We start from the raw sequence: 24,811 nt of genomic DNA, 5'->3' as shown, positions 1-24,811 counted from the left end.
AAACAAAGTGAGGACTCCTTCCCATGCACCAGCCTCCACAACCCACAGAGATCTCCTTTCCACTGCCCTGGAGCCTTTCAAAGGCACAATTCCTGGTGATCTAGACTTCCCATGGAGGAATTCAAAAGATCATATTTATTCATTAAGTAATGCTTCTGAACCCTTCTCCTCATTGATAACCAAATCCCCGAGGTGGCTCTGCTTTATTAATCAAGATCTTAAACTAACTTCTTCAACTCCCACTTCAGTGACCCGAAGAGGCTTTTTGTTTCTAGAAATGTGATTTCTCCACTGCCTAACTCCTGACATACAGACCTTTTTCTTAGAGTCTCCTTTTTTTATTTTTAAAAAATAAACTGTAGGCTGGGCGCAGTGGCTCACACCTGTAATCCCATCACTTTGGGAGGCTTAGGCAGGTGGATCACCTGAGGTCAGGAGTTTGAGACCGGCCTGGCCAACATGGTGAAACCCCTTCTCAACTAAAAATATAAAACTTAGCCAGGCATGATGGTGTTGGTCTGTAATCCCAGCTGCTCGGGAGGCTGAGGCAGGAGAATTGCTTGAACCCAGGAGGTGGAGGTTGCAGTGAGCTGAGATCGCTCCATTGCACTCCAGCCTGGGTGACAGAGCGAGACTCTGTCTCAACAACAACAACAAAACTATAATATACACATAAAAACGTATAAAATACAACTGTCCCACTGTTTAATGCAAAATGACAAACATGTGAAAAAACAAACAAACAAACAACCTTGTCTAATCAAGAAAGAATATTGCCAGGCCAGAAGCCCCAGTGTGCCCCTTTCCAAACACAGCTCCCTCTTTCCTTCCCTCCTCAGAGGTACCCACTATGTTGACATTTGTGATCATCATTTTCCTACTTTATAGTTTTACCAATTTTATATTCATACCTTAATAGCATAGCTTAGTCTTGCCTGTTTTTAAACTTTTCACAAATGGAATCATACCATATATCTTGCTGCCTTCATTCATTGTTATGTTTCTGAGCCTCCTCCATTTAGTTGAGTCTAAATGTAGTTTATATATACACTCATTTTTGTATAGCATTACATGATTACACTATATATTTACTCATTTTTATCCATCCTACTAGTGATGAACATTTAAGTTGTTTTAAGTTTTTGTTGAATAGGAATAGTGCTGTTATAAATATTCTTGGGCATATTTACTGATGCATATGTGCCAATAGTTTCTCCAGGATAAATATCTAGGAGTGGCATTTCTGGGTCGTAAGGTATGGATAGCTCCAACTTTGTTGGAGAATGCCAGAGAGGTTTGCCAATTTACTCCCCCTCCAGCAGTCCCCCGTTCCCCATGTGAGCAGGTGCATGTTTACAATTCTGGTGGAAACGCCTATGTGGCTTGAGATTTTACATAGTGATTTCTCTTCCCTTTGGCCCTGTGGATCCATGAATGCCTAAAGAAGCCATATTACCTAAGGCTCAGATTGAGTCTAACTCTGCCAAAAGACAGTAGGTGTCAAAGGCATCCTCACTGAGCAGGTAGCCATAAAACCACAACATCAGTGAGACATTGCCAAAGAGAAGATACAATTTTGAACACTTACAATAATTTTGCAAAGCACAAAAATATTCATTGCATCAAAAAACCTTGGCAGAAAACTATTTCAGTTTTTTTTACATAAGAGTAGAGGTTACATCATAGATATAATTTTGTGTTTTGTGCTATTCCTTTAACAAGATATGAATATTTTTCTATATTCCTACAAAAACTTTCTTGCAAATCAAAACTACAATGATATATCATCTCACCCCAATTAAAATGGCTTTAAGCCAAAAGGCTTTTATTCTTTTATTCATTATATCAGGCAATAATGAATGTCGGTGAGGATGTAGAGAAAATGGAACACTTGTACATTGTTGGTGGGAATGTAAATTAGTACAACCACTATGGAGAACAGTTTGGAGGTCTAAAAAAACTAAAAATAGAACTACCAATATGATCCAGCAATCCCAATGCCAGGTATACACCCAAAAGTAAGGAAATCAGTACATTAGAGATATCTGCCCTCCCATGTTTATTGCAGCACTATTCACAATAGCCAACATTTGGACCTACGTGTCCATTAACAGTTGAACAAATAAAGAAAATGTGGTACCTATACACAATGGAGTACTATTCAGTCATAAAAAAGAATGAGATTCTGTCATTTGCAAAGACATGAATGAAGCTAGAGGTCATTATGTTAAGTGAAATGAGCCAGGCACAGAAAGACAAACTTCACATGTTCTCACTTATTTGTAGGAGCTAAAAATGAAAACAATTGAACTTATGGAGATAGACAGTAAAAGGATGGTTACCAGAGGCTGGGTAGGGTACTGGAATGTCAGAAGGGGGAAAGTGGAAATGGTTAAGAGGTACAAAAAATAGAATGAATGAATAAGACTTAGTATTTGCTATCAAAACAGGTGACTATAGTCAATAAAAATTAATTATAAACTTAAAAATAGCTAAAGTGTATAATTGGATTGTTTGTGACACAAGGGATAAATGCTTGAAGTGATGGATACCCCATTTACCCTGATATGATTATTAAGTATTGCATGCCTGTATCAAAATATCTCAAGTAACCTATAAATACACACCTACAATGTACCCCCAAAATTAAAAACTTAAAAAAACCCAAACACTTCCTAGTAGTTATTTTATTCACCATGTAATAGTTTGTCAGTAGAGAGATGGTTGGGGCAGGTTTTAATGCCCTCCAATCCCATTGTTCATTACCCACAAGCAACCCCAAATAAATATTCCGTCTAAGTAAAAAGAGCATTTACTCTATCTAAATGCAGATTTCAGTCCCTGGTCCTCCGTCTTACAAAAGAGTGTACCCCAAGCCCCTACCACGTAGAAATGCTGGCATTCTACTGACTACCAAGAGTGTGCCGTGACTGCCTAACTCCTACCCTGTTGGTGAGCCTGCAGGTTGTTTCTAATCCTTTGAAATTTTAAATTGTCCATTCACATTGCCATTTTTCTTCTTTTGGGCTACTTCCTTGGCATACATTTTTATAAAAAGGCTTAATAAATGCAAGATAATTTTTTTCTGGAACTTGATACACAATACTAAAGTGGCATTCTTATTTATATTTGCACCCAGGATATACAAATTAACATACTGTATTTAACCAGTGTCCTTAGTCGAAAACTAAGGAAATAATTGGTCCTTCCAGAAGTCCGGAGAGTAAGTCTTGGAAGACTACACAGCCTTGAAGAATGCTCACATCACTCTCCAGGACTGCTTTGGGGAAAACCGTGCTGCTGCCATCAGGAAATATCACCACAGCTTATCTGCTGAGTCTGGGCACTGGCTGATGCCAGGAACTCTGCTGTCATTTCCAACAGAAAATAAATTCTGTGCAGCATCTGCACCCTCTCTTTTCCTTCTTCTCTAACAAAATCTCAATTGGCTATATTTTATTGGTGGAGCCTAGGTTACATGTCTGTGTATCTGTTGCAAAAGAGGTTGGGAAAATAAGTTATTTATTTTTCCTTAAGAGGCAGAACTCATAAGAACTTCTCCAAATATAAGAACATTGTTCAAAAGATGCTGTTGGCCACAAATGTGACATATGTCTGCCTCACTTTCCATAACTCTGCCAGCATTAAATGATTGTTTTTGCGAATCAGTTATAAAATAGGTTTTTTTTTTCATTTTTCTGATTACTAATTATATTTCCCCTCAAGTTTTTAATGAACTAATTTTATATTCATTTACATAAACTATCAGTCCACCTTCCTTGCCAATTTTTCTATTAGAAATATCTGTAAATGTATTTATTAATGTATTTCTTAGAAATATACAGGAACTCTTCTGTACTATAGAGCTGAAACTTGGTTGCCAATGTTTTAATCTTTCAACATCTATCAACATCTAAATGCCACAGTCATTTCTGTGCAGAGTGAAGGTCAGGTAGGCTCAGTTCGTCCTACTCTGGCCTTTGCATCTTTTCATTGCTGTGATATTGTTTATTCCAAGAAGCAGCTGGTCTCTGTTCCCCTGCATTGACATATGCCCAGATAATTTCAAGTTACTCCAGAAAGAGAAGGAAATATGAATCCAAAAATCACAAGTATTTGTTTGTTTTGTGTTTGTGCACATTACATGAATCAAGTTTTGTAGGAAGCATAAGGACATTATCCCTTCAAGTGGCTAAGATAGATGCTCTCGTCTCAGATGGTATTTTTTAAACAAAAACAACAGACTTGACCTTGACATCTTTCTCTCATCTTCATTGTGGATTGATGAGATAGGCAAGGGAAATACTATTTGTTCTTTCTTTATGCCTAGATCCTTCACCCAAAGGATTCATTAGTTTACAAACATTGACCTCAAATTGAACCCAAGCCCTATTTGTCCACTCCACTCTACAAATGGCCATTTTACATAAAAAAGCAGAGCTAAGTAATTTTATCGAGGTTATAAATGCCTTAACAACAAAGCCAAGAATTGGATATTTCTGTTTTGGTCCCTTATTATTACTATTTCATATACCGTTTGTAGAGAAGTATACAACTACCCACTTACATTCTCCAGAGCCAGGGCATTAGGCAGCATTCTTTGGGGCACCAATCTGTAGTCCTTTCTCCTACACCAATAAAAATTTTAAAGATGCAAGTTACCTCCTAGACTGTTGGGAAAAGGCCCAAATCCTTCTGGAGCAATCTGCCCGTGTTTTCTGACACATAAGGATTTGCTCGCTAATGCCTCCCATGTCTCTCTGGAAGGACTTTGATGAATGAATGGCATTTTCCACTACTTGGTGAATTGTGTGCTCCTGTGGATAATAAAAATAAATCCAACCAACATGATTACATTTCAGAGAAGAGGTGACAGAGCAGAGAGCAACCAATCAAAACTATCTAGAGCACCAAATTATGCCCCAGAGGAGTCATCTTGCATATCCTTGGTTCTGTTTCCATGGTAGTAAGGATTGCTTGGGATATTCAAAGGCAATTTAAATGCATTTAGGCCACAGCTTACAAGGGGATAATCTTGAGAAAATCAGAAGTGAGTAAACATTAACAGCTAGTAAAATAAGCAGTTTTGAAAACTGCACTCCATCTTGCTTGCTTTTCTGTTTAGGGAAAAATATTTTTTTTGACATCTGGAAATTATGTCTGCTTCTAACTTGGGCTTAAGATGACTCATTTCAAGACAGTGCCACAATTGCCATATGCTGGAATGCAGAAACTTGAGGTTGCTTATTTTTTAAATTTAATTTTTTAGCTTAAAGATATGAATTTGCATTACTCTTCTCCCCAGGGCCAGCCTGAGGAGTGTGCAGACCAGGCCTGGAGGGTCCCCCTCTCTGAAAATACAACTGCTCACTGATGCTGCAGGGATAGAGATTCACTTCTTTAAGTTCTGCGGACGTTTTAGTGTTTCAGAGTCTCCAGGGGAAATTCAAAGGTCCCTCTGCGAAGGCAACTTAGACTGGCACCTGAAGCATCACTAGTTGTTCTCTGCTAAGACCCTGGTAGGAACCTGGAAAGAAGACATGAGATGGACACAGAAAAAGGAAGAAGGGACTGGAAGAAGGAAGTGCCAGTAGCAAAAACGAAGAGCCTATTTTCTCATTTTTCCCCTAGAGCATTTCATGATTGTAATAATGGGACAAAGGCCTAGTGTTGCTCTATTTATTGTATAATTTTGTTTAACAGATACCTTTTTAGCACTTACTATGTGTTAGACACCAATCTATACACTTTACAAATATTAACTCACTTATTCCTTATAACCACCTTAAGGCATGAACCCTTTTATTATCCCCACTGGACAGAAGAGGAAACAGGCACACAGAGGTTGAGGTGGAGGGTCTCAAGGTCACAAGCTAGTAAGTGGCAGATCCAAGATTCTGCATCGAAGTCATTGGGTGCCAGCATGCCAGCTCTCAGCCGCTATACTCTGCCTATATACAACATTTTCAATTCTTTTTGAAAGTATTGGTATTAGAAAATGGGGATGAGAAGTCAGTTTAAGTAACAGCTAGCTCCTGGAATTTGACTTTCAGTTGGAGAATTTATAATAATGTCTATAGCGAACTGGGAAGGCAGAGTCCTGGAATTCTATTCCTTCGTCTGTTTTGTGTGGCACTTAGAGAGCTAGAGCAACTCACAACCTCTGTATTCATCTTTGGATGGAAATTTTGAAGTTCATCAGATAAGAATTTTAATTTTCAAATAAAAGAGAAGTTGAACTTTCCCAGGGGCATTTGGGCATTAGCCCAAAAGTGAAGGAAACTTCACTTTTTGATCATTCAAAAACAGAGAATAGTGGGATGAGAGAATAAAGGAGGGACTCAAAGTATTTTGTGGAATCTGAAACTCTTCTATGTGGCTTAGATCATGGGAATTTTCTTGGCCTGCATTGTGAAGGTAGCATGACCCTTTCTCTATGAGGGATGTGAGTTATTCACTGTTTCAAACTGTGCAATTGCTTCATTATGTCCACACCCACATTTTTCTGTTTATAGCCAAAGGAAAGGCCTGTTGTTGATACTAAATCACCACCTGAAAACAAGAGTATCGTAATTCTTAATTAATTCTTAATCTAAAATGTCTTACACTGTCTGGGGAACATTATATTTTATTTGAGATTGAAAAACAATCTTCAGTCATCCTTTATATGAGAAAAAGTATTAAATCTTTCTACAAATCACAAATGTCTAGATATTTAGAGGTATTAAATCTTCAAAAAATTTTTAAATAGCCTTCACAACCCTCAAAATTGTGTTCTACTTTTTAAGATGTTATGCTTTTTTACACATTAGCGAATTTATTCACAGAACATGGGTTTTAAGCCTTGGAGAGTTACGGAATACCTAAATGGTTACAAGCCATTGCTCAGAAGCCATTGCACTCCAAAGTCTCAACGGAGTGCTATTTTGGTCCCCCACAGGACATTTGGCAATGTCTGGAGGCATTTTTGATTATCATAACTTGTGATGGTAGGAGGTTGTTACTGATATTTAATGGGTTAAGTCCAGGGATGCTGCTAAACATCTTATAATGTACTAGACAGCCCCCTACAACCAAGAATTATCTGGCCCAAAATGTTAATAGTGCTGAGTTTGAGAAACCCTGCAATAGAGATTTTCAAAGCTATATTTGTAGGACTTTTTACATAGACCCTTAATTTTATGTTGCTTGCTTTATAAGCCCCCCCTTTTAGACAGCTAGTACACCTGGGAGTTTACTGGCTCACAAAGGCACCCAGTGGGACTCAATGATCAGAGAGAATCAGGGAAGCTCTATCTCAGGGGTTAAGGGTTCAAACCACAGTAAAAACAATTTTTTGAGCTAACTCAGAAAACTAATCTTTACTTATAACTTAGAAAAAATACTTGCTAAGCATTAATCTTGGAGTGAACTTTTGGAGTTCACTGCCTGGCTTGTGTTTCTCATTGCAGATCGTGGGATAACATTTGTGTCTGTATGGTTCAACTTCATGCTCCTCAGCTCCTGGAAATCTTAAAGAATAGGCATTGCCAGTAGGACCTTTTGTTAAAAGAGTACAAAGTACCACAGAGTGGTAGTAAGATGATGGACTTTGGATTCAAGTGTCATCATTTTTGGATGTGTGGTCTTCTTTAATGTAATCTTTAGGACGCTCATATGAAGATATCAATCTTAACACACTTCGTCAAATAATATGAAATGGCTCATCCATATCATATGCTCTCCAATGCCTGGCATACAGTATATGTTCAATTAATGCCAATTGTCTTCTCCCTGCTTATCTCTCTTAGGTAGAACTCTTCCCTTCCTTTCCTAGTTCATAAAAATAAAACTTGGACTCTTTTGCAAGTATTCGGAAGGGAAGTTCTGGCCTTACTTCCAGCTATGATATTCCTCTACAAGGGAGTAGAAAAGATTTGATTGGTGAGATTTGGGGAAAAGAGCCCCATGAGTTCACATGGAGCTTTTGTACAGATGACACAAAAGGGCTCCCTCTGGGTGGACACAGCCCTCTGTCCACATGGCTTGATGGACAGATGGTATCTTTATGTAACATAGATTCAAACCAGTGAGTATAGCTTAGCTAGTGAAATGTGTGCTGGATTTCAATCCCTACCTGCTCCTTGGCTGGCACCCTGTGCAGGCAACAACCCACATTGACATAGGCATTCTCATTTTCAGAACTGCCCTGCCTGCAAAGGGCATATTTTTTCCTCTGTTCCTGATTCTATGGGGTAATCACACCTGGATCAAGATCCAATGACAGGCTTCCAGAGGCAGGCTTGTTTTTTATTCCATGCTAGTAGGTATGAGGCAGGTAGCTGTCTGCCTAGTGGGAAGGTGGTTGCTGAGCAAATCTTAGCTGATTTACAGGGTCAAGAAATCTAAACCTTGGGGAAGGAATAGGAAGCTTGGTCTTGCCTGAAGGTCCATGTAGCAAGAAAAAGGTCTTTTTCTTTCTTTCTTTTTTTGAGATGGAGTCTTGCTCTATCACCCAGACTGGAGTGCAGTGGTGTGCTCTCAGCTCACTGCAAACTCCTCCTCCCAGGTTCAAGTGATTCTCATGCCTCAGCCTCCTGAGTAGTTGGGATTACAGGTGTCTGCCACCACGTCCAGCTAATTTTTGTATTTTTAGTAGAGATGGGGTTTCACCGTGATGGCCAGGCTGATCTCAAACTCCTGACCTCAAGTGATCCTCCTGCCTCAGCCTCCCAAAGTGCTGGAATTACAGGCATGAACCATCACACCCAGCCCATGTAGCATTCTTCATATCATTCCTGACTGTTGTTCAATTGGTTCAGAATCTATAGAGGAAAGGGGTGAGATGAACATTTAAGAAACTCCAAGCCAGGCACTATGACACACGCCTGTAATGCCAGTGCTTTGGGAAGCCGAAGTAGGAGGACTGGAGGCCAGGAGTTTGAGACCTGCCTGGGCAAAGTAGTGAGATCCTGTTGCTACAAAAAAATTTTTTTACATAATTAGCGGGGAGTAGTAACACACTCCTATAGTCCCAGCTGCTGGGAAGGCTGACCTGGGAGAATGGCTTGAACCCAGGAGTTCCAGGCTGCAGTGAATTATGATGAGGCCACTGCACTCCAGCCCAGCGACACAGCAAGACCCTGTCTCTAAAAAATAAATAACAAATACATAAATACAGCTAAAATAAAACAAAAGAAACTCCAACACGTTTATGTGGTCATTGATTCATTTATACTACAAATGCTTTCCAGCATTTTCATGTGACAGGTACAATGGTATAACTTAGGGATAAAACTTTGGATCACATATAATTCTATGCTCTAAAAGTACTTACAGCCCAGTGGGAAAGAGAAACAAGTCACAACAACATGGTGTAACTAGCTGTCTAATAGACATATATATGGGGCGCTTGGGAACATGAGAGTAGAACAAGAACTTAGTCTGTGAGGGGCAAAGAAATCCAGAACTCCTCTCCCAAGAGAGGTGACACCTGAACTGTCTTGAAGACAGAGGAGACGTTTTGCAAGCATATATGGAGGTGAGTGGGAACATGGAATCTAGGGTGATGCTCAAACTTATGGCTTGGGCAACCACGTGAATAGTGGGGGTAGTCATTAGGGATGAAGAGGTAGAGAGAGAGTTTTGGATGTGCAGCTTGGAAATGATGGCCTGTGTGTGTCACCTGGAGTTGTGTAGTAGCCATATATGGCAGATACTGTATTAAATGATTTCTATGTTTTATTTCATTTACTTTTTCCCAAACTGTATGAATTATATACAATTATCTCCACCTTACAGATAAGGAAAGCAAGGCTTTTCTCAAGGCCATACAGTGGCAGAGCTGCAATTTGAATGCAGGTGTGTCTATGCCAAAGCCCATATTCTTTCCAGGATCTGAAGCTGCTTCTGGGCTAGATAATAGAGGTCAGGGCTGAAGAATCTGGTTTGCGGATACTTAAGCCAGAAATGATGGGTCACTCTGCATTTGCATTTACCTTGTTACAATTGCGTCTAGATGTTCTTGTCATAGTAATTTACATAACATAATTTAATTTATACTATTCTTTCTTCTTTTTTTTGTAATACAAGAGCTAATTGTCCAGTGGTATCTTTTTATTATTGTTTATTTTTTCTTACTTTATAAGTCAAAATTCAAGCCATAATTCAGTCAGTTTTAATGCTATTAACAGTTTGCTGGCTGACTCCCAACCAACCACAATTTAATCTGCTTTGATAGGAGCATACCATTTTCACAGGCAGAAGAACTGATCATTGTAGTCAACCCAGCTCACAGCTTAAATGTGGTCTCAAGAAGATAAAAAGTTTATCCCATGAGCTAGAACTAGCATATGCATTATAAAAACTGCAGCTGGTGATGCCACAAAGAAAGCATTTGTTTGAGTTTATTTTTTGAAGCTGCCAAAGTAGAAAAACAGTCTGCTTTCACTCTGACCAGAACTGACCCTCTCTTCTATATCTCTCTCTCTAGCTTTTCCTCATCTCTATCTCCATCTCTTGGTTTCTCTGACTCTGTCTTTTCCTTCTTTGTTAACACGTTGGAATTTATTGTTTAAACTTATAATTCTCAAAACCAGAAAATCAAGGCCTCTTTTGGAAGAGGAAAATGTTATCTGACCAGATTAATAGGCATAGGGGAATATTCAAACAGCGGGAATGTCCTGGTTTTCATGTACCTTTCATTGAAATTAAGAATCAACATCCAAAATTCTTCGTAAATCATGTTGTACGCAACTATTGAGTAATAAATACAAATCATCCAGTAGAGGGCGATGCTGACTTATTTATGGGTGCCTTCAGTAGAAAATGCAAATTAAGTAATAAAAGACTTTTCTAGGTGTAAATTGTTCAACCCATATGCAGATCAGATTATTCTTAATGCAGTAAAATCATCTTAATTAACATTTAATTGAATCAGATCTTGTGATAATTTGCTCAAAGACTAAATTAAATAATAGTTTTTAAAAGCCCTGGGCTGAGAATTAATGAATCCGCTTTCACTTTTCCTCTAAACCTGGGGCTCTGTGGCCTTTAGATAGCCTTTTAAGCTCTCCGAGCCTCATTTTTCTCACCTAGAAAATGACACATTTGGCCCAGAGAGAGGGTAAATTCCCTTTTGCTTTAAGAAGCACTTATTCTATGAACCAGTATGTTAAATATATTAATTCTGTAAAAGAGATTTTCTGGGGAAGTTTGAAGGGGTAATTTCCAATCCTCACTCATCATCAGAATCACTGAAGTAGTCTCATTCCAAAGCCTTTGCAGGACTTTCCAGGAAATAAAGAGGACTAGATTGTAAGTGGTGTGAGAGAACGCACATATCACTGGCTCTCCTGAGACTTCAACCTTTATATACTTATGAAGAAGTTCTGACATCATACCAAGAAAGCAGTTTGAGTTCAAGATAGACACTTGATGTACATCAGGACATCAGAGGGCAAGAATTATCTAGTGCTCATGTAGCTCATCTAGTTACGAGTGCTCATGGAGCTGGTTCTTCCCTCCTTACTGAGTCATGGAAGACTATACCTGCCAGCCTCCTTGCTTGCATTCTCACACAGAACTTTTTCTGTAAAAATCCAGATAGTAAATATATTATTCTTTGTGAATCATATGGTCCCTGTCACAATAATCAACTCTAGTGTTGTCGTGCAAAAACAACTGTATCATTTTTCTATATCTTGTAACAATTTATGCAAAATTTAGTGGCTTAAAACAGTACACATTTATTATCTCAGTTTCTGTGGGACAAAATCCTGGCATAAACTCACAGGGTTCTCTGCTTCATGGTCTCTCGCAAGGCTATAATCAAGGTGTAGGCCAGCGGTATGGTCTCTTACAGAGGCTCAACTGGGAGAAGATCTGATTTGAAGCTCACTTACGTGGTTGTTGATTGGATTCATAGAGCGTTTGACTGAGAGCCTTGATTCCTTGTTGGCAGAGGCCACTTTCAGTTCCTTGCCTGTGGGCCTTGCACACATGGCAGCTTGCTGCATCCATGCTTGCAAGCTGAGAAGGCGAGAGTGAGAGAATAATAGCAAGAAGAGGTCACAGTCTTTCCAAATTGAACCACAGAAATGACACTCCATCATTTTTTTTTCCTAGATGGGGTCTTGTTATGTTTCCCAGGCTGAAGTGTAGTGGCTATTCAGTGGTGTTATCATAGTGCACTATAGCCTCGAACTACCTGGCTCAAGAAATCCTCCCACCTCAGCCTCCTCAGCAACTGGGACTATAGATGCATGCAGCAATATCCAGTTTCCCATCACTTTTGCTCTATTGTATTTGTTAGAAGCAAGTGACTAGATCCATCCCCCATTCAAACAGGAGAATTGCATAAGGATGTAAATATTAAGGGAGAGCGATCCATGTCAGGAGATACCTGACACAGCAGCCATGGACAGTATAACAATAAGTGGGCAAAGATGTGTTCCTATAAAACGTTATTTATAGAAAAAAGGCAGATAGAGTAATGTCAGCAAAAATGGTAGAGTAGGTAGCTCCCAGAGCATGTCTCTCCACAGAAAAATCAAAAACTCAAGCAAAAACTCTCAGAATCAACTTTGTGAGAATTCCTTAAAACAAACAAAAAAATGTACAGCTCCAAAAGTGAATACTGAATGAAGAAAAAGGGAACTAAAAGTGGTAAGTTATCAAAGAGAGTAAAAATGTAACCAGCAAATGGAAGAAAATATTTGCAAATCATATATCTGATAATGGATTAATATTCAAAATATATAATTATTATAACTTCACAAGAGCAAAACAACAACAACAAGAGTACACATACAAAACAGCTCAAATACGGGCAAAGGACTTGAAACAGCATTTCTTCAAAGCAGATGTAGAAATGGGCAATAAACACATGAAAAGATGCTCAACATCACTAACTATTAGGAAAATGCAAATCAAAACCATAATGAGATACCATGTTATATCCGTTAGGATGGTTACTATCAAAACCTAGACAATAACAAGTGTGGCTAATAATGTAGAGAAATTGAAACCCTTATGTGTTGCTCATGGGGATGTGAAATGCTACAGCCACTGTGAAATACGACATAACAGTTCTTTAAAAAGTTAAGCATAGAATTTTAATATAATTACAGTAATTACACTTCTGGGTCTATACCCAAAAGAATTGAAAGCAGGAACTTACACAAATATTTTTCCTTTTTAGTTGACATGTAGTAATTTTACATATTTATGGGACACAGAGTAATATTTTGATACACGTATGCGACGTGCATTGATCAAATCAGGGTAATTAATATATCCATCACCTCAAACATTTATATTTTGTGTGTGTGGGGAATATTCGAAATCCTCTCTTCTAGCTTTTTGAATAATTAATACATTATTATTAACTATATTCGGACTGTAGTTCTTACAGTACTATAGAGTCTGATAATTTATTCCTCCTATCTAGCTGTAATTTTGTGCCTGTTAACTGACCTCTCTCTATCCTTCTCTTGCCCCTACCCTCCCCAGTCTCTAAGAACTGTAATTCTACTCTCTACTCCTATGAGCTTACGTTTTGACTCCCACATATGACTAAGAGTATACAATATTTATCTTTCTCTCACACAAATATTCACCAATATTCATAGTATTATTCATTAAAAGGTGGAAATCACCCAGATTTCTATTGACAAAAGAATGAATAAACGAAATGTAACATATACATACAGAGGAATATTATTCAGCCTTTAAAAAGCAATGAAATTCCAAAACATGCTATGACATGGATGAACCTCGAGGATATTATGCTAAATGAAATAAGCTACACATCAAAGGACAAATATTATATGATTTCATATATATGAGGTACCTGGAATACTCAAATTCATAGAGAAAGAAAGTAGAATAGTGGTTACCAGGGCCAGGGGAAAAGGATAGGGAGTTATTGTTTAATGGATACAGTGTTTCAGTTTGAGATAATGAAAAAATGTTTGCAAATTTGGATCACATTGGCACAACAATTTGATTATACTTAAGGCCATTGCATTGTATATTTAAAGATAGTTAAAATGGTAAATTTTATTATGCATATTTTACCATGATAAAGAATAAATGGAAAAAAAGAGTAATCTCTAGCTACAGAGATGAAATACAGCACAGTGACAAAAATCACAGATTCTAGAGTTCCACCTCCTACAAATCCCGGCCCTGCCATTTACTAGCTGCATGACATTAACTTCTCTATCCCTCAGTTTTCTCACTTGTAAAATGAACATAATAATAACACTATCTCACAGGGTTGTTCAGAAGATGAAATTATTTCATATTCGTAAAACATTCAGAAAAATACCTGGCTATATAAGAGTTTATTAAATAAACATTATAATACTGTTCTTTATCTTGCTTTTAAGTTTCAATTTTTGACAAAAAATTATAAAGCATGCCAAGAAACAAGAAAGTATGGCCCATTCACAGAAGAAATGAACAAAAACTATCTCTGAGAAAGCACAGACATTGGACTACCTAGTCAAACTGTCTCAAATATGCTCAAAGAGCTAACGGAAACCGTGGACAAAATGTGAGAGAAAATCAGGAAAATGATAACTGAATAGAAAATATCAATAAAAAATAGAAATTATAAAAAGAAACCAGACAGAAATTTTGTACCTAAAAAGTAGAGTAACTGAAATAAAAATTTCTCTAGAGAATTTTAATAGCATATTTGAGCATGGTGATAGAAAGATTAGCAAACATGATGATAGGTCCATTGAAATTATTCAGTCAAGGAATGCAGAAAAACAAACAGTGCCTGAGAGACCCATGGGATGCCATTAAGCAAACCAAATACACATATTGTGAATCCCAGAAGGAGAGGAGAGGACAAAGTGGTCAGAAAAAAATATTTGAACAAATAATGGCTAAAAATTTCCTGAATTTGATTTTTTAAAATTAAAACATGAATCTAAACATTTAAGGAGCTCAATGAACTCCAAAAAGGATAAATGCAAAAAGAATCATGCCAGGACACATAATCAAATTATCAAAAGACAAAGATGGGGAAGCAACTCATCATGTACAAGTGATCGTTAATAAGACTGATGGTGGGTTCCTCATTAGAAATCATAGAGGCCAGAAAGCAGTTGGGTAATATTTTTAATTTTTAAGATTATCTTGTTATTGTTTCTGTTTTGTCTTTTACAAGATGAAAATTTAATAAAAATTGTTCAGTGGGTATGTGTAATCCACAGGGCTATATAGTTACATGGGATTGTGATAGGAATTTAAAATAGAATAGATGCTGGAGTAAATGTTACATATTATCATCATCTGACTTGTCTTCTTCATTCAAAGATTCTTTAGCATATTTATCTGCTTATTCCCTTATACCTTTTGAAACAATTTCATGTCTTCCTTTAGTTAAACCACTAACCCCGCTGAGTTCTTAAGCTTTATCCTTAACTTCATCATGTACTATGTAAATTACTTGAGCAACTTCTTTAACAGTGTCATAGCAGGTCATTGCTTTCATTGGAAGCTTTTCTATTTCTGTTTTACAGCTTGCCTGGCTTTGCCCATGGCACAGCCCCAATAACCATATAAAACACATGATGAGTCCATCATGGAAAATTGTGCACTGTCATTCATACTGTAAGACCCTAACATGAAACTGAAGGCAAAAGATCTAACGGCACTATAGAGTGTATATGCATGTATATACATGTCCACTGTGTTTGCAAGATGTTTTAGTGGAGTGTTATAGCCAAAGTTAGATTTAAAGTTGGAAACTTCTTCTCTTGCTATGTCTGCTAAAGAGCAAGCAACTTCCAACAAACCTGCTGCCAGCATTCCAACATTCCAATCCAATGTGCTGATCAACATTAATAAGTCATTTGTTGGAAACTCCTTCACAAAGTTTTGAAAGCACTAATTTTTTTAGACCCCAAAAGCAATGCTATGTTTATATATGATTCCAATCACTATACTATTTCCCACAGCTTTCATAGCATATTCAACTTGAAAAGCTCTTTCACCAGAAGAGAATGTAGAGGGTGACAGGTCATACTTAGGGCCTGATGGGAGGTGATTGGATCATGAAGGTGGATTTCTCATGAATGGTTTAGCACCATCCCCTTGATGCTGTTCCTGTGATAGTGGGTGAATTCTTGCAAAATCTGGTTATTTGAAAGTATGTAGCACCTCCTCTCCCCTCTTGCTCTCTCTCGCTCCTGCTCAGGCCATGTGACATACCTACTCTTCCTTTGCCTCCTGCCATGATTGTAAGTTTCCTGAGGCCTTCCCAGAAGCCAACCAGATGCCAGCATCCAATGCTTCCTTCACTCTCTGTCCCGCAGGAGAGACTAGGCAATTACCCATTTTATAACTTCAAGTCAACATGGTATTAGAAATTCCTGACAGTGCGCAAAAAAAAAAAAAAAGAAATTAAGACATAAGAATTGGGAAAAAGAAATTAGACTATAATTATATTATAAATAATAGGTTTAATTATATAGAAAACATATAGAATTTAAAAATAGGAGAATTTAAAAATAGTAGAATTTAGCACAGTGCCTTGTTATAGAAGCAATTTATAATAGTTAATTTCATATTCATATACCAGCAGCAAGCAACTAGAAAACATAATTTAAAAGAACATAAAATTTGAAATAGCATGAAGCAATATTGAGTACAAAGGAACAAATACAGCCATGTGTTGCTTAATGATGGGAATACATTCTGAGAAATGGGTTGTTAGGTGATTCTGTCATTGTGGGAACATCATAGAGTATACTTACACAAACCTAGATGGTATAGCTTACTATACATCTAGGATAGATACTATACCCTAGGCTACAAACCTGTGTAGCATGTTACTGTACTGAATACTGTAGGCAATTATAACACAATGGTAAGTATTTGTGTATCTAAACATATCTAAATATAGTCTCAATTTAGCAATTTTACTCTTAGGAATTCATCTCATAGAAATTCAGCTCATAGAAGTAACAGCATCAGTATAGAAGGAACACACATACACAAGGATATAAACCATTGGTTGTAGTTATTTAATACAAAAAGGAAAGAGTTTTAATGCCCATCAGTAATGGATGTGATTGAATAATTGTGATATATCTATTCAATGAGGCAGTGGATAGTGATTAAAAAGAAAGTGCCAAATCTATTGAATCTATCTGGAGGGATGTTCATGATATTGGTAAACTGGAAAGGCAAGTCTCAGTGTGAAGCGTATAATACAATACTGTTTTTATAAGTTCAACCAAAAAACCATAGGGATATTGCTGATATTTGATCATTTTTAAATCTACGAAAATGGAAAGTTCGTATAATTCATTATAATATTTGAGAATGTTTATATGAGAAAGGGAATGTTGTAGGAAGGCTCATCCCAGGCGCTGAGCTATGGTTAGCCTACTGTGGTAGGTGAGAGTTCACACAGGGAAGATCATCTACTTTTCCTTAAGCCTTCCTGCATCATTTATTTACATGGATTGCAATAAAGTTTTGCTATTTTTGAAATTTTTAAAAAATCTATTAAGGTTAATTTATAAAAATGAAAAAGTTTTTAATTTGAAATCTTTTTTTTTTTTTTTTTTTTGAGACAGAGTCTCGCTCTGTCGCCCAGGCTGGAGTACAGTGGCCTGATCTCTGCTCACTGCAAGCTCCGCCTCCCGGGTTCACGCCGTTCTCCTGCCTCAGCCTCCCAAGTAGCTGGGACTACAGGCGCCCGCCACCGTGACTGGCTAATTTTTTGTATTTTTAGTAGAGACAGGGTTTCACCGTGTTAGCCAGGATGGTCTCTATCTCCTGACCCCATGATCCGCCCGCCTCGGCCTCCCAAAGTGCTGGGATTACAGGTGTGAGCCATCGCGCCCAGCTGAAATCTTATTTTCATCATTTCAAAGCAAGTGTTTCATTATACTGGCAACTGACTTCTGAAAAGGTAAGTTTCAGAATGTAATATGCACTTCCTAATTCACTGCCTAATGGATAACTAAATTTATAAATGAGTGATAGCATTTTGATGACTTTCCCCCCCACATGCATACTTCACAGCATTATTTTAATCTAATCATTAAAGTAAAAGGCTCATTCACCAGAATGTAAGTTCCATCAGGGAAGGAATTTTTGTCTGTTCTATCCATTGTTGTATTTACAGCTCATAAGCTGGTATATAGTGAGTGCAATTGTTTTTAAATGAATAAATGAATGCTTTGGTGGGAGTGAAAAGGAAGACGAAAATTCTCCAGTAGTTTGTGTGATTCTGTGAGACGGTAGACAACGGTAATGATGGTTTTGTATCAACTTGGGTGAGATAAGGAAATTGGTACTTTTACAATATGGCACAAATTTTTCTGTACCTAATCAACAAAATGCAACAATATTTTTCTTTTCCTATTTGAATTAGATTTCTCTTTAATTACTCATCACTGTTGATTAATATAATAGGTTACTGATACTCTACAGAAATACAACACACCAGCTGCTGCTCCCTTTGGCAAAGTTCAGGGGTTTTGTTTGTTTGTTGGGAACAGGATCTTGCTCTGTCGCTCAGGCTGGAGTGCAGTGGCCCCATCAAGGCTCACTGCAGCCTCGATCTCCTGAGCTCAAGTGATCCTCCTGCCTCAGCCTTCTGAGTAGCTGGGACTACAGTTGCATGCCATCACATCTGCCTAATTTTTTACCGTTTTGTAGAGACAGTGTCTCACCATGTTGCCCAGGCTGGTCTCTAACTCGTGGGTTCAAGTGATACTCCCACCTTAACCTCCCAAAGTGTTGGGATTACAGGTGTGGGCCACCATGTCCGGTGAAAGTTTAGGTTTCATTCCAAATATTTTGAGTAGGTAACTGACTTAGGCTTTTAAAAGAGAACTCTAGCCATTGAGTAGAAAATAGACATGGGGGAGGAGGAGTGGAGAGTGACAGTCGTGGGTCCAGTGAGGAGGCCATCGCAGTGATTAAGTGAAGAGGTGATGTTAGCTTGGACCAGGATAATGGCAGGATTTGAGATGTAGTCAATTAGAAGAGAAGCCTATTTAGAGCTAGAAATAGTAACTGGCTTATTTGACCATTTCAATCCCACAGGGGTATACATTTGAAACAGTTTTATTCTAGTTACTATTAAATCTTCCTTTCTTGTCCCTTTACAGTATTTCTGATAGGTGGCACAGTTATCTGATCATGTGCAAGCATTATAATGCCTGATCTAGCCTATTTCAATGTAAAACTTTATCTCAATTTTAATTTCATGTTCATCTCTTCTCTACCCGCTACCCACACATGCTCACTCCCCATCTCCCATTGCTACCCATGCAGGCCAATTTTGGAATGGGAGAGGGGAGATGAAAAGGGACAAGTCACTTTTTTTTTCCTTTTTCAGATGAAGTCTCACTTTGTCGGCCAGGCTAGAGTACAGTGGTAAGATCATAACTCACTGCAGCCTCAATCTCCTGGGCTGAAGCCATCCTCATGCCTCTCCAGTGTCTGGGACTACAGGCACACACCACCTGGCTGGGCTAAGTTTTAAATTTTTTTGTACAGATGGGGACTTGCCATGTTGCCCAGGCTGGTCTCAAATTCCTAGGCTCAAGCAATCCTCCCAGCTTGGCTTCCCAAAGTGCTGGGATTGCAAGCGTGAGCTGCCGCGTCTGGCCTTCACTTTTATTTAAGTGGTTGTGCGATTAATTGCAAACCTCTCCACTTTGTTGATGCCTTCTGTGCAGCGGACATCCAAGTTCTTTGGTCTTTTGAATGGTCATATGGAGGCTGTCAGAATGATTCCAATGAGACCTCCCTCTGCCTAGTTTTCTGCCAGGGGAGATCGGACCTCTTCTAATCCAACCTCTTCTAATCTCTCAGCTCCATCCCCATGGTCTTACTGTCTGGTTCCCTTTGTCATGCTGCCAGTCCCCTGATGTGGTGACATAAGTCTTGTTACCTCCCATCACTTTGGTCTCAGGGAGTTCTAGAGTCCTTGCCACACCCAGTAATGGTCTTACAGGCAGCCCCACTGTGGTCCCTCTCTCTGCTCTGCCATCTCACTTCTCCCTTCTCTTTTCCCTGTTGAAGTCTGTTGCCTGAGCAAGAGCTAATATCAGTCTCCTTTCTCAACAGTCTCCGTTCTCTCGGGTATCCCAATTCCTGTGAGCTTCCCTCCTTTGCATGAGGAAGGAGGAAAAAGCCACGGCCCTTCTCTGAGGCTGTTGACTCACTGCCTCATTTCCCATGACTCTTTCTGACATTTCCTTCTGGGACAGGTTAAAAATGGGAGAGGGAATCACTGGGGCCATGTTTAGGAGTGGCATGACAGGTTCTTTTCCTATGAATAAGTCTGAGGAGGTGTCTGGCTGTTTTTAGAATATGGATTGTGCAAGATGTATCTTTTTTCTCAGAGCTGGATTCTAGTGGCCAATTCTGAGGCCACAAGAAAATTTCCACTCAACATCTTATTAGGGATGATTCTGAGGTTTGGGGCTGCACAAATAGAGTATCATCTACTGAGGTGGGAGAACACTGCAGGTAGAAACAGTTTGGAGGTAGGAATCATGAGTTCTGTTTTAGATATTGTAAGATTAGATGAGGATTAGGCAACTAGTCAGGATGTGAGTTTGGACCTGAGGGGAGAGGTCAGTGCCAGAAACACACTTTTGGGACTCAGGAGAGTACAGAGAATGCCAGCATATACGAATAGATAGAGGAGAAAGAGAAGGTCAAAGACTGTCCTGCGGTACTCCAAATTCAAAGGCCAGGAAAAGGAAAAGGAGAACCCAACAATGCAGACTAAGAAGGAACCAGCACCTATGAGCTAATGAAGTAGCATCGCTGTCTGGGGTACACACCTGGGGTTCATTGTCTCACGCCAAGGAAATCAAGGACACCGACACAAGAAGTGGGTTTAGGAGCTGAGGTTTAACAGGCAAAAGAAAGAGAAAGAACAGCTCTGCCTCTTGCAAGAGAGAGGGACACCTGAATCAGACTTCCAGCCCACAGCTCAGTGCACCAGATTTTATAGACAGGCTTGAGGAGGCAGTGTCTGATTTACATAGGGCCCACAGATTGGTTGGACCAGATGTGACATTCACATAACACATGGGGAAGCTGGCTACTCCACCCTAATCTTACTATGCAAATGGGGTCTTCACCTGGCTGGTGCCATGTTTTCTCCTCCTTACTGTACACGTGGTTTGGCAAAGAGAAGGGAAGATGGAGCCGTCATTTTGATCATACCTAGTCCCAAGTCGCCTTTTCCTATTGACAGAACTGCTGGCATTCACCCATGCAGGCTTCCAGCTTGCTTGTCTATATCTGCAGCTTGATTTTACAGGCTGCTCTTTGTTAGAAAAGCAAATGATTTGGTGGCTGCTTTTCATTAAAAGGAAAACCTTACTGAGGACTTCCTTACCCTATCTGCCTAAATAATTTCTTTTTAACCTCTATATCAGTAAGAGGGACATCACTGGAAATGAAGTAAAAAAAAGGGGTTTGAAAAATGGAAAACGGAAAATGGAAAAAGGAAATGACCAACTGTGTCGAATGCTGTTGAGAGGCTGAGTAAGATGAAGACTGACCACTGATCATTTAATATATCAAGATGGGGATCACTGGTGACAACAAGAAGAGTGGTTTCAGTGGAATAGTGGGGACAAAAGCCTGACAGGTGTAAGTTGAAGAGAGAATGAAGATGATGAAGTGGAAACAGTGCACATAGAAAACTCTTGAATTTCGATTTAAAGGGGCACAGAGAAAAATGAAACAATAACTGGAGGAGAATGTGGGGGATCAAAGAAATGTTTTTTCTTTAAGATGGAACATATTGTGCCTGTTTTATACTGATGCAAATTTATAGAGGAAAAAATTTATGATGGAGGAGAGAAAATAACATGAGTAAAATTGCAATTATAATTAAGGTCAAAATTATAATAAAGCCATAATTATGATGATCTTTATAAAAGTAAAAAGCACTATATCATGTAGGACTCTTGGTTGCAAGTAATAGAAATTGAATTCAAACTAGTTGAAAAAAAAATCAGTTGAGTTAAAAAAAAAGGAAAGAATTTATTGACACAAATATCAATTGGGAGAATACAGAATGGGTCATAAAACTAGGGGAGAAGCCTCAAAAACTAGGGATTTAACAGTGACCAAGCTCTCCTCATTCATCTTTCATGTCTGTTTCTGGTTTTCTTTGCATGTTGTTCTCATTCTTTCATAGTTCAAATGTGCCTCTTCCACCTGGTCAGTGAGTTTGGTCACATTTTCCCAAAGCAACAGAAAAATCTTCCCCAACAGCACTAGCCAGTGAGTCCTTGGAGGGATGCTGAATGGTTGGCTGGGCTCATGTGTCCATCCCAGAACTCATCGGTTAGACTAGGGGGATGAGCATTCTTTGGCCAGGTGTGGGTGACATATGCAGCCACTGGCTGACTAGTGCTTACACACTTACTTCTTCCCTTGCATTTTTTAAAGTGCCCCTTACTGACAAATGCAACTCTTCTGTATATAGTCCATGCATTGCTTCCCAAAGAAAGACAACCTGAAGTCACTGGCATTCACCTTCAAGTCTGGTACCTCTTGTTGATGTACATTCCTTTGATGCAGATGTGGTCCAAACATATTTAAATATATTAAATAATACCTGTAAGAACCTCCAACACACACAATATCCAATGTTAGAGGGAAAGACAACTACAATGAGACCTCTCACTGATCCATGGCATAGTCATGTCTTGCGCTGCAGAGACAGGAAGGCCTCACTCCTTGACAGCAAATTGCCAATCTGGTTATGGTAAGCTCTGTACACCAGAAGGAACAAAGGTAAGGAGTTGTCTTCCCTTCCCTGCACTGTTATTGGAGCCAGTGAGGGATATAAGAACTGCCTCAGCAACTGTGCCATGTAGGCCCGAAGTTCTCTGACAACACAACTCTCTTACCAGGCAGTCCACTCTGTTTCCTGGGAACCCTGTGATTGGTGAGGGATGCTGATGAGGGAAAGAGTGCAGACCTGGCCTAGCTAAGGGAGTGTTTCCTGGAGACACAGGGGGAGACATTACACAGCGGGCACAGCCTGTCATGTGTGCTTTTCAGCAAAACTCCATTAAAAAAAAACATTTTTTTTTTTTATTCCCTCAATCCATCTGCCCAAGGACAACTATCCAGGACATCCTCTTTGCTACATGCCAGGTAATGAGTTTATCCACAGATTGTGTGAACAAGATGTATTGTTTCCTGGCTGCTTATACTTTCATCTCTCTCTTTACCCTTTTAAATAATGCTTTGCTTTTTTTTACTTGAATCTTCTCTTTCATATATATAAGTAAGCTGAAGAACTGTAGTTACTTGAGTGAGAATAACTAACTCTTTCTGAAGTATTATTTTTTGAGACAGGCTCTTGCTCTGTTTCCCAGGCTAGAGTGCAGTGGCACAATCGTAGCTCACCACAGCCTCAACCTCCTGGGCTCCTGTGATCCTCCTGCCTCAGCCTCCAGAGTAGCTGGGACTACACATGTGTGCTACCATGCCTGGCTAATTTTTTTGATTTTTAATAGAGATGAGATCTTGCCATGTTGTCCAGGCTGGTCTCAAATTTATGAGCTCAAGTGATCCTCCCACGTCTGCCTCCCAAAGTGCTGGGATTAGAGGTGTGAGCCACCATGCCCAACTTAAGTATTATTTTTGACACTAGTGAAAACTTTTAAAAGTTCCCACACTCCTAGGAAAGATTTACAGCCAGTATACAAGATCAACCACCAGAAATGATTTTAAATCTACTTAATCAGTCAACAACTCACCTCTGCAAGCATGCCTCTGGAAGCCATCCCAGCAGCGACAATCCCTTGCTTGTGAAAGCAAACCAGCTGGGAATGGACTGCTTCAATGAACATACCACTGAGTGCCAACGAATCTACTAAAGTCTCACTCAAGTAACTACAGTTCTTCAGCTGACACTGACCTACTCTGCCAGTCACCAAACTCCATGCTTCTGCAGAACCGTATTAAGATCAGTTCCCTGACCTGCTTAGAGAGACTGGGCCTGGTCAGCATAGCTCTCCCTTATATAACCAAGCAATAAATTCAGCTTTATTTTTTGTTTATTGTGATGGTCTGAATGGTGTTCCCCTGAAATTAATATGTTGAAGTTTTAACTCCTAGTACCTCAGAATGAGACTGTATTTGGGGATGAGGTTGTTAAAGAGGTGGTTAAGGTAAAACAAGGTCATGTCAGTGGGCCGTGATCCAATATGATTGATGATGCCCTTATAAGAAGAGGAGATTAGGACACAGATGCACACAGATAAAAGACTATAAGAAGACAGGAGGAAGACGGCCATCTGCTATAGCAGGACGAGCCACAGACAAAACTCCTTAGATATTGGGTTAAAGAAGGAAGGAGCTTTATTCGGCCGGGAGCTTCCGCAGACTTGTGCCTCAAAAGCCAAGCTCCCTGAGACAGAAATTCCTGCCCCTTTTAAGGGCTTACAACTCTAAGGGGGTCTATGTGAGGATCATGATCGATTGAGCAAGCATGGGGTACAGGACTGGGGCTGCATGCACTGGTAATCAAGACAGAACAGGACAGAACAGAACAGAACAGAAAATTTTGCAATGCTTCTTCACACAATGCCTGGAATCTATGGATGATACAAGCAGCTAGGTCAGGGGTTGATTTTTAACACCAGGATGGAGGTGCTGCGCTGGGCTATCTGACTATTGATCTTATTTTTGCCTTTCTGTAACTTTTGCTTCCTCTTTCTTTTTCTGAGGTATGACACAAGGAGAGAGGGGTGGTCTTCCTTACTTCAAGTCAAGGAGGAGGACCTTAGAGGAAACCAGCCCT

At 39.2% G+C, this 24,811-nt stretch overlaps 1 pseudogene; it reads right to left on the bottom strand.

The window, feature by feature from the left end:
• Positions 1 to 15,271: 15,271 nt before the first annotated feature.
• LOC112628396 lies at positions 15,272 to 22,870 on the bottom strand (annotated as a pseudogene).
• Positions 22,871 to 24,811: the final 1,941 nt, after the last annotated feature.

Source organism: Theropithecus gelada, chromosome 7b, assembly GCF_003255815.1.
Source record: "Theropithecus gelada isolate Dixy chromosome 7b, Tgel_1.0, whole genome shotgun sequence".
NCBI classification, from domain to species: Eukaryota; Metazoa; Chordata; class Mammalia; order Primates; family Cercopithecidae; genus Theropithecus; species Theropithecus gelada.
This window is presented reverse-complemented; position numbering and strand designations above follow the sequence as displayed.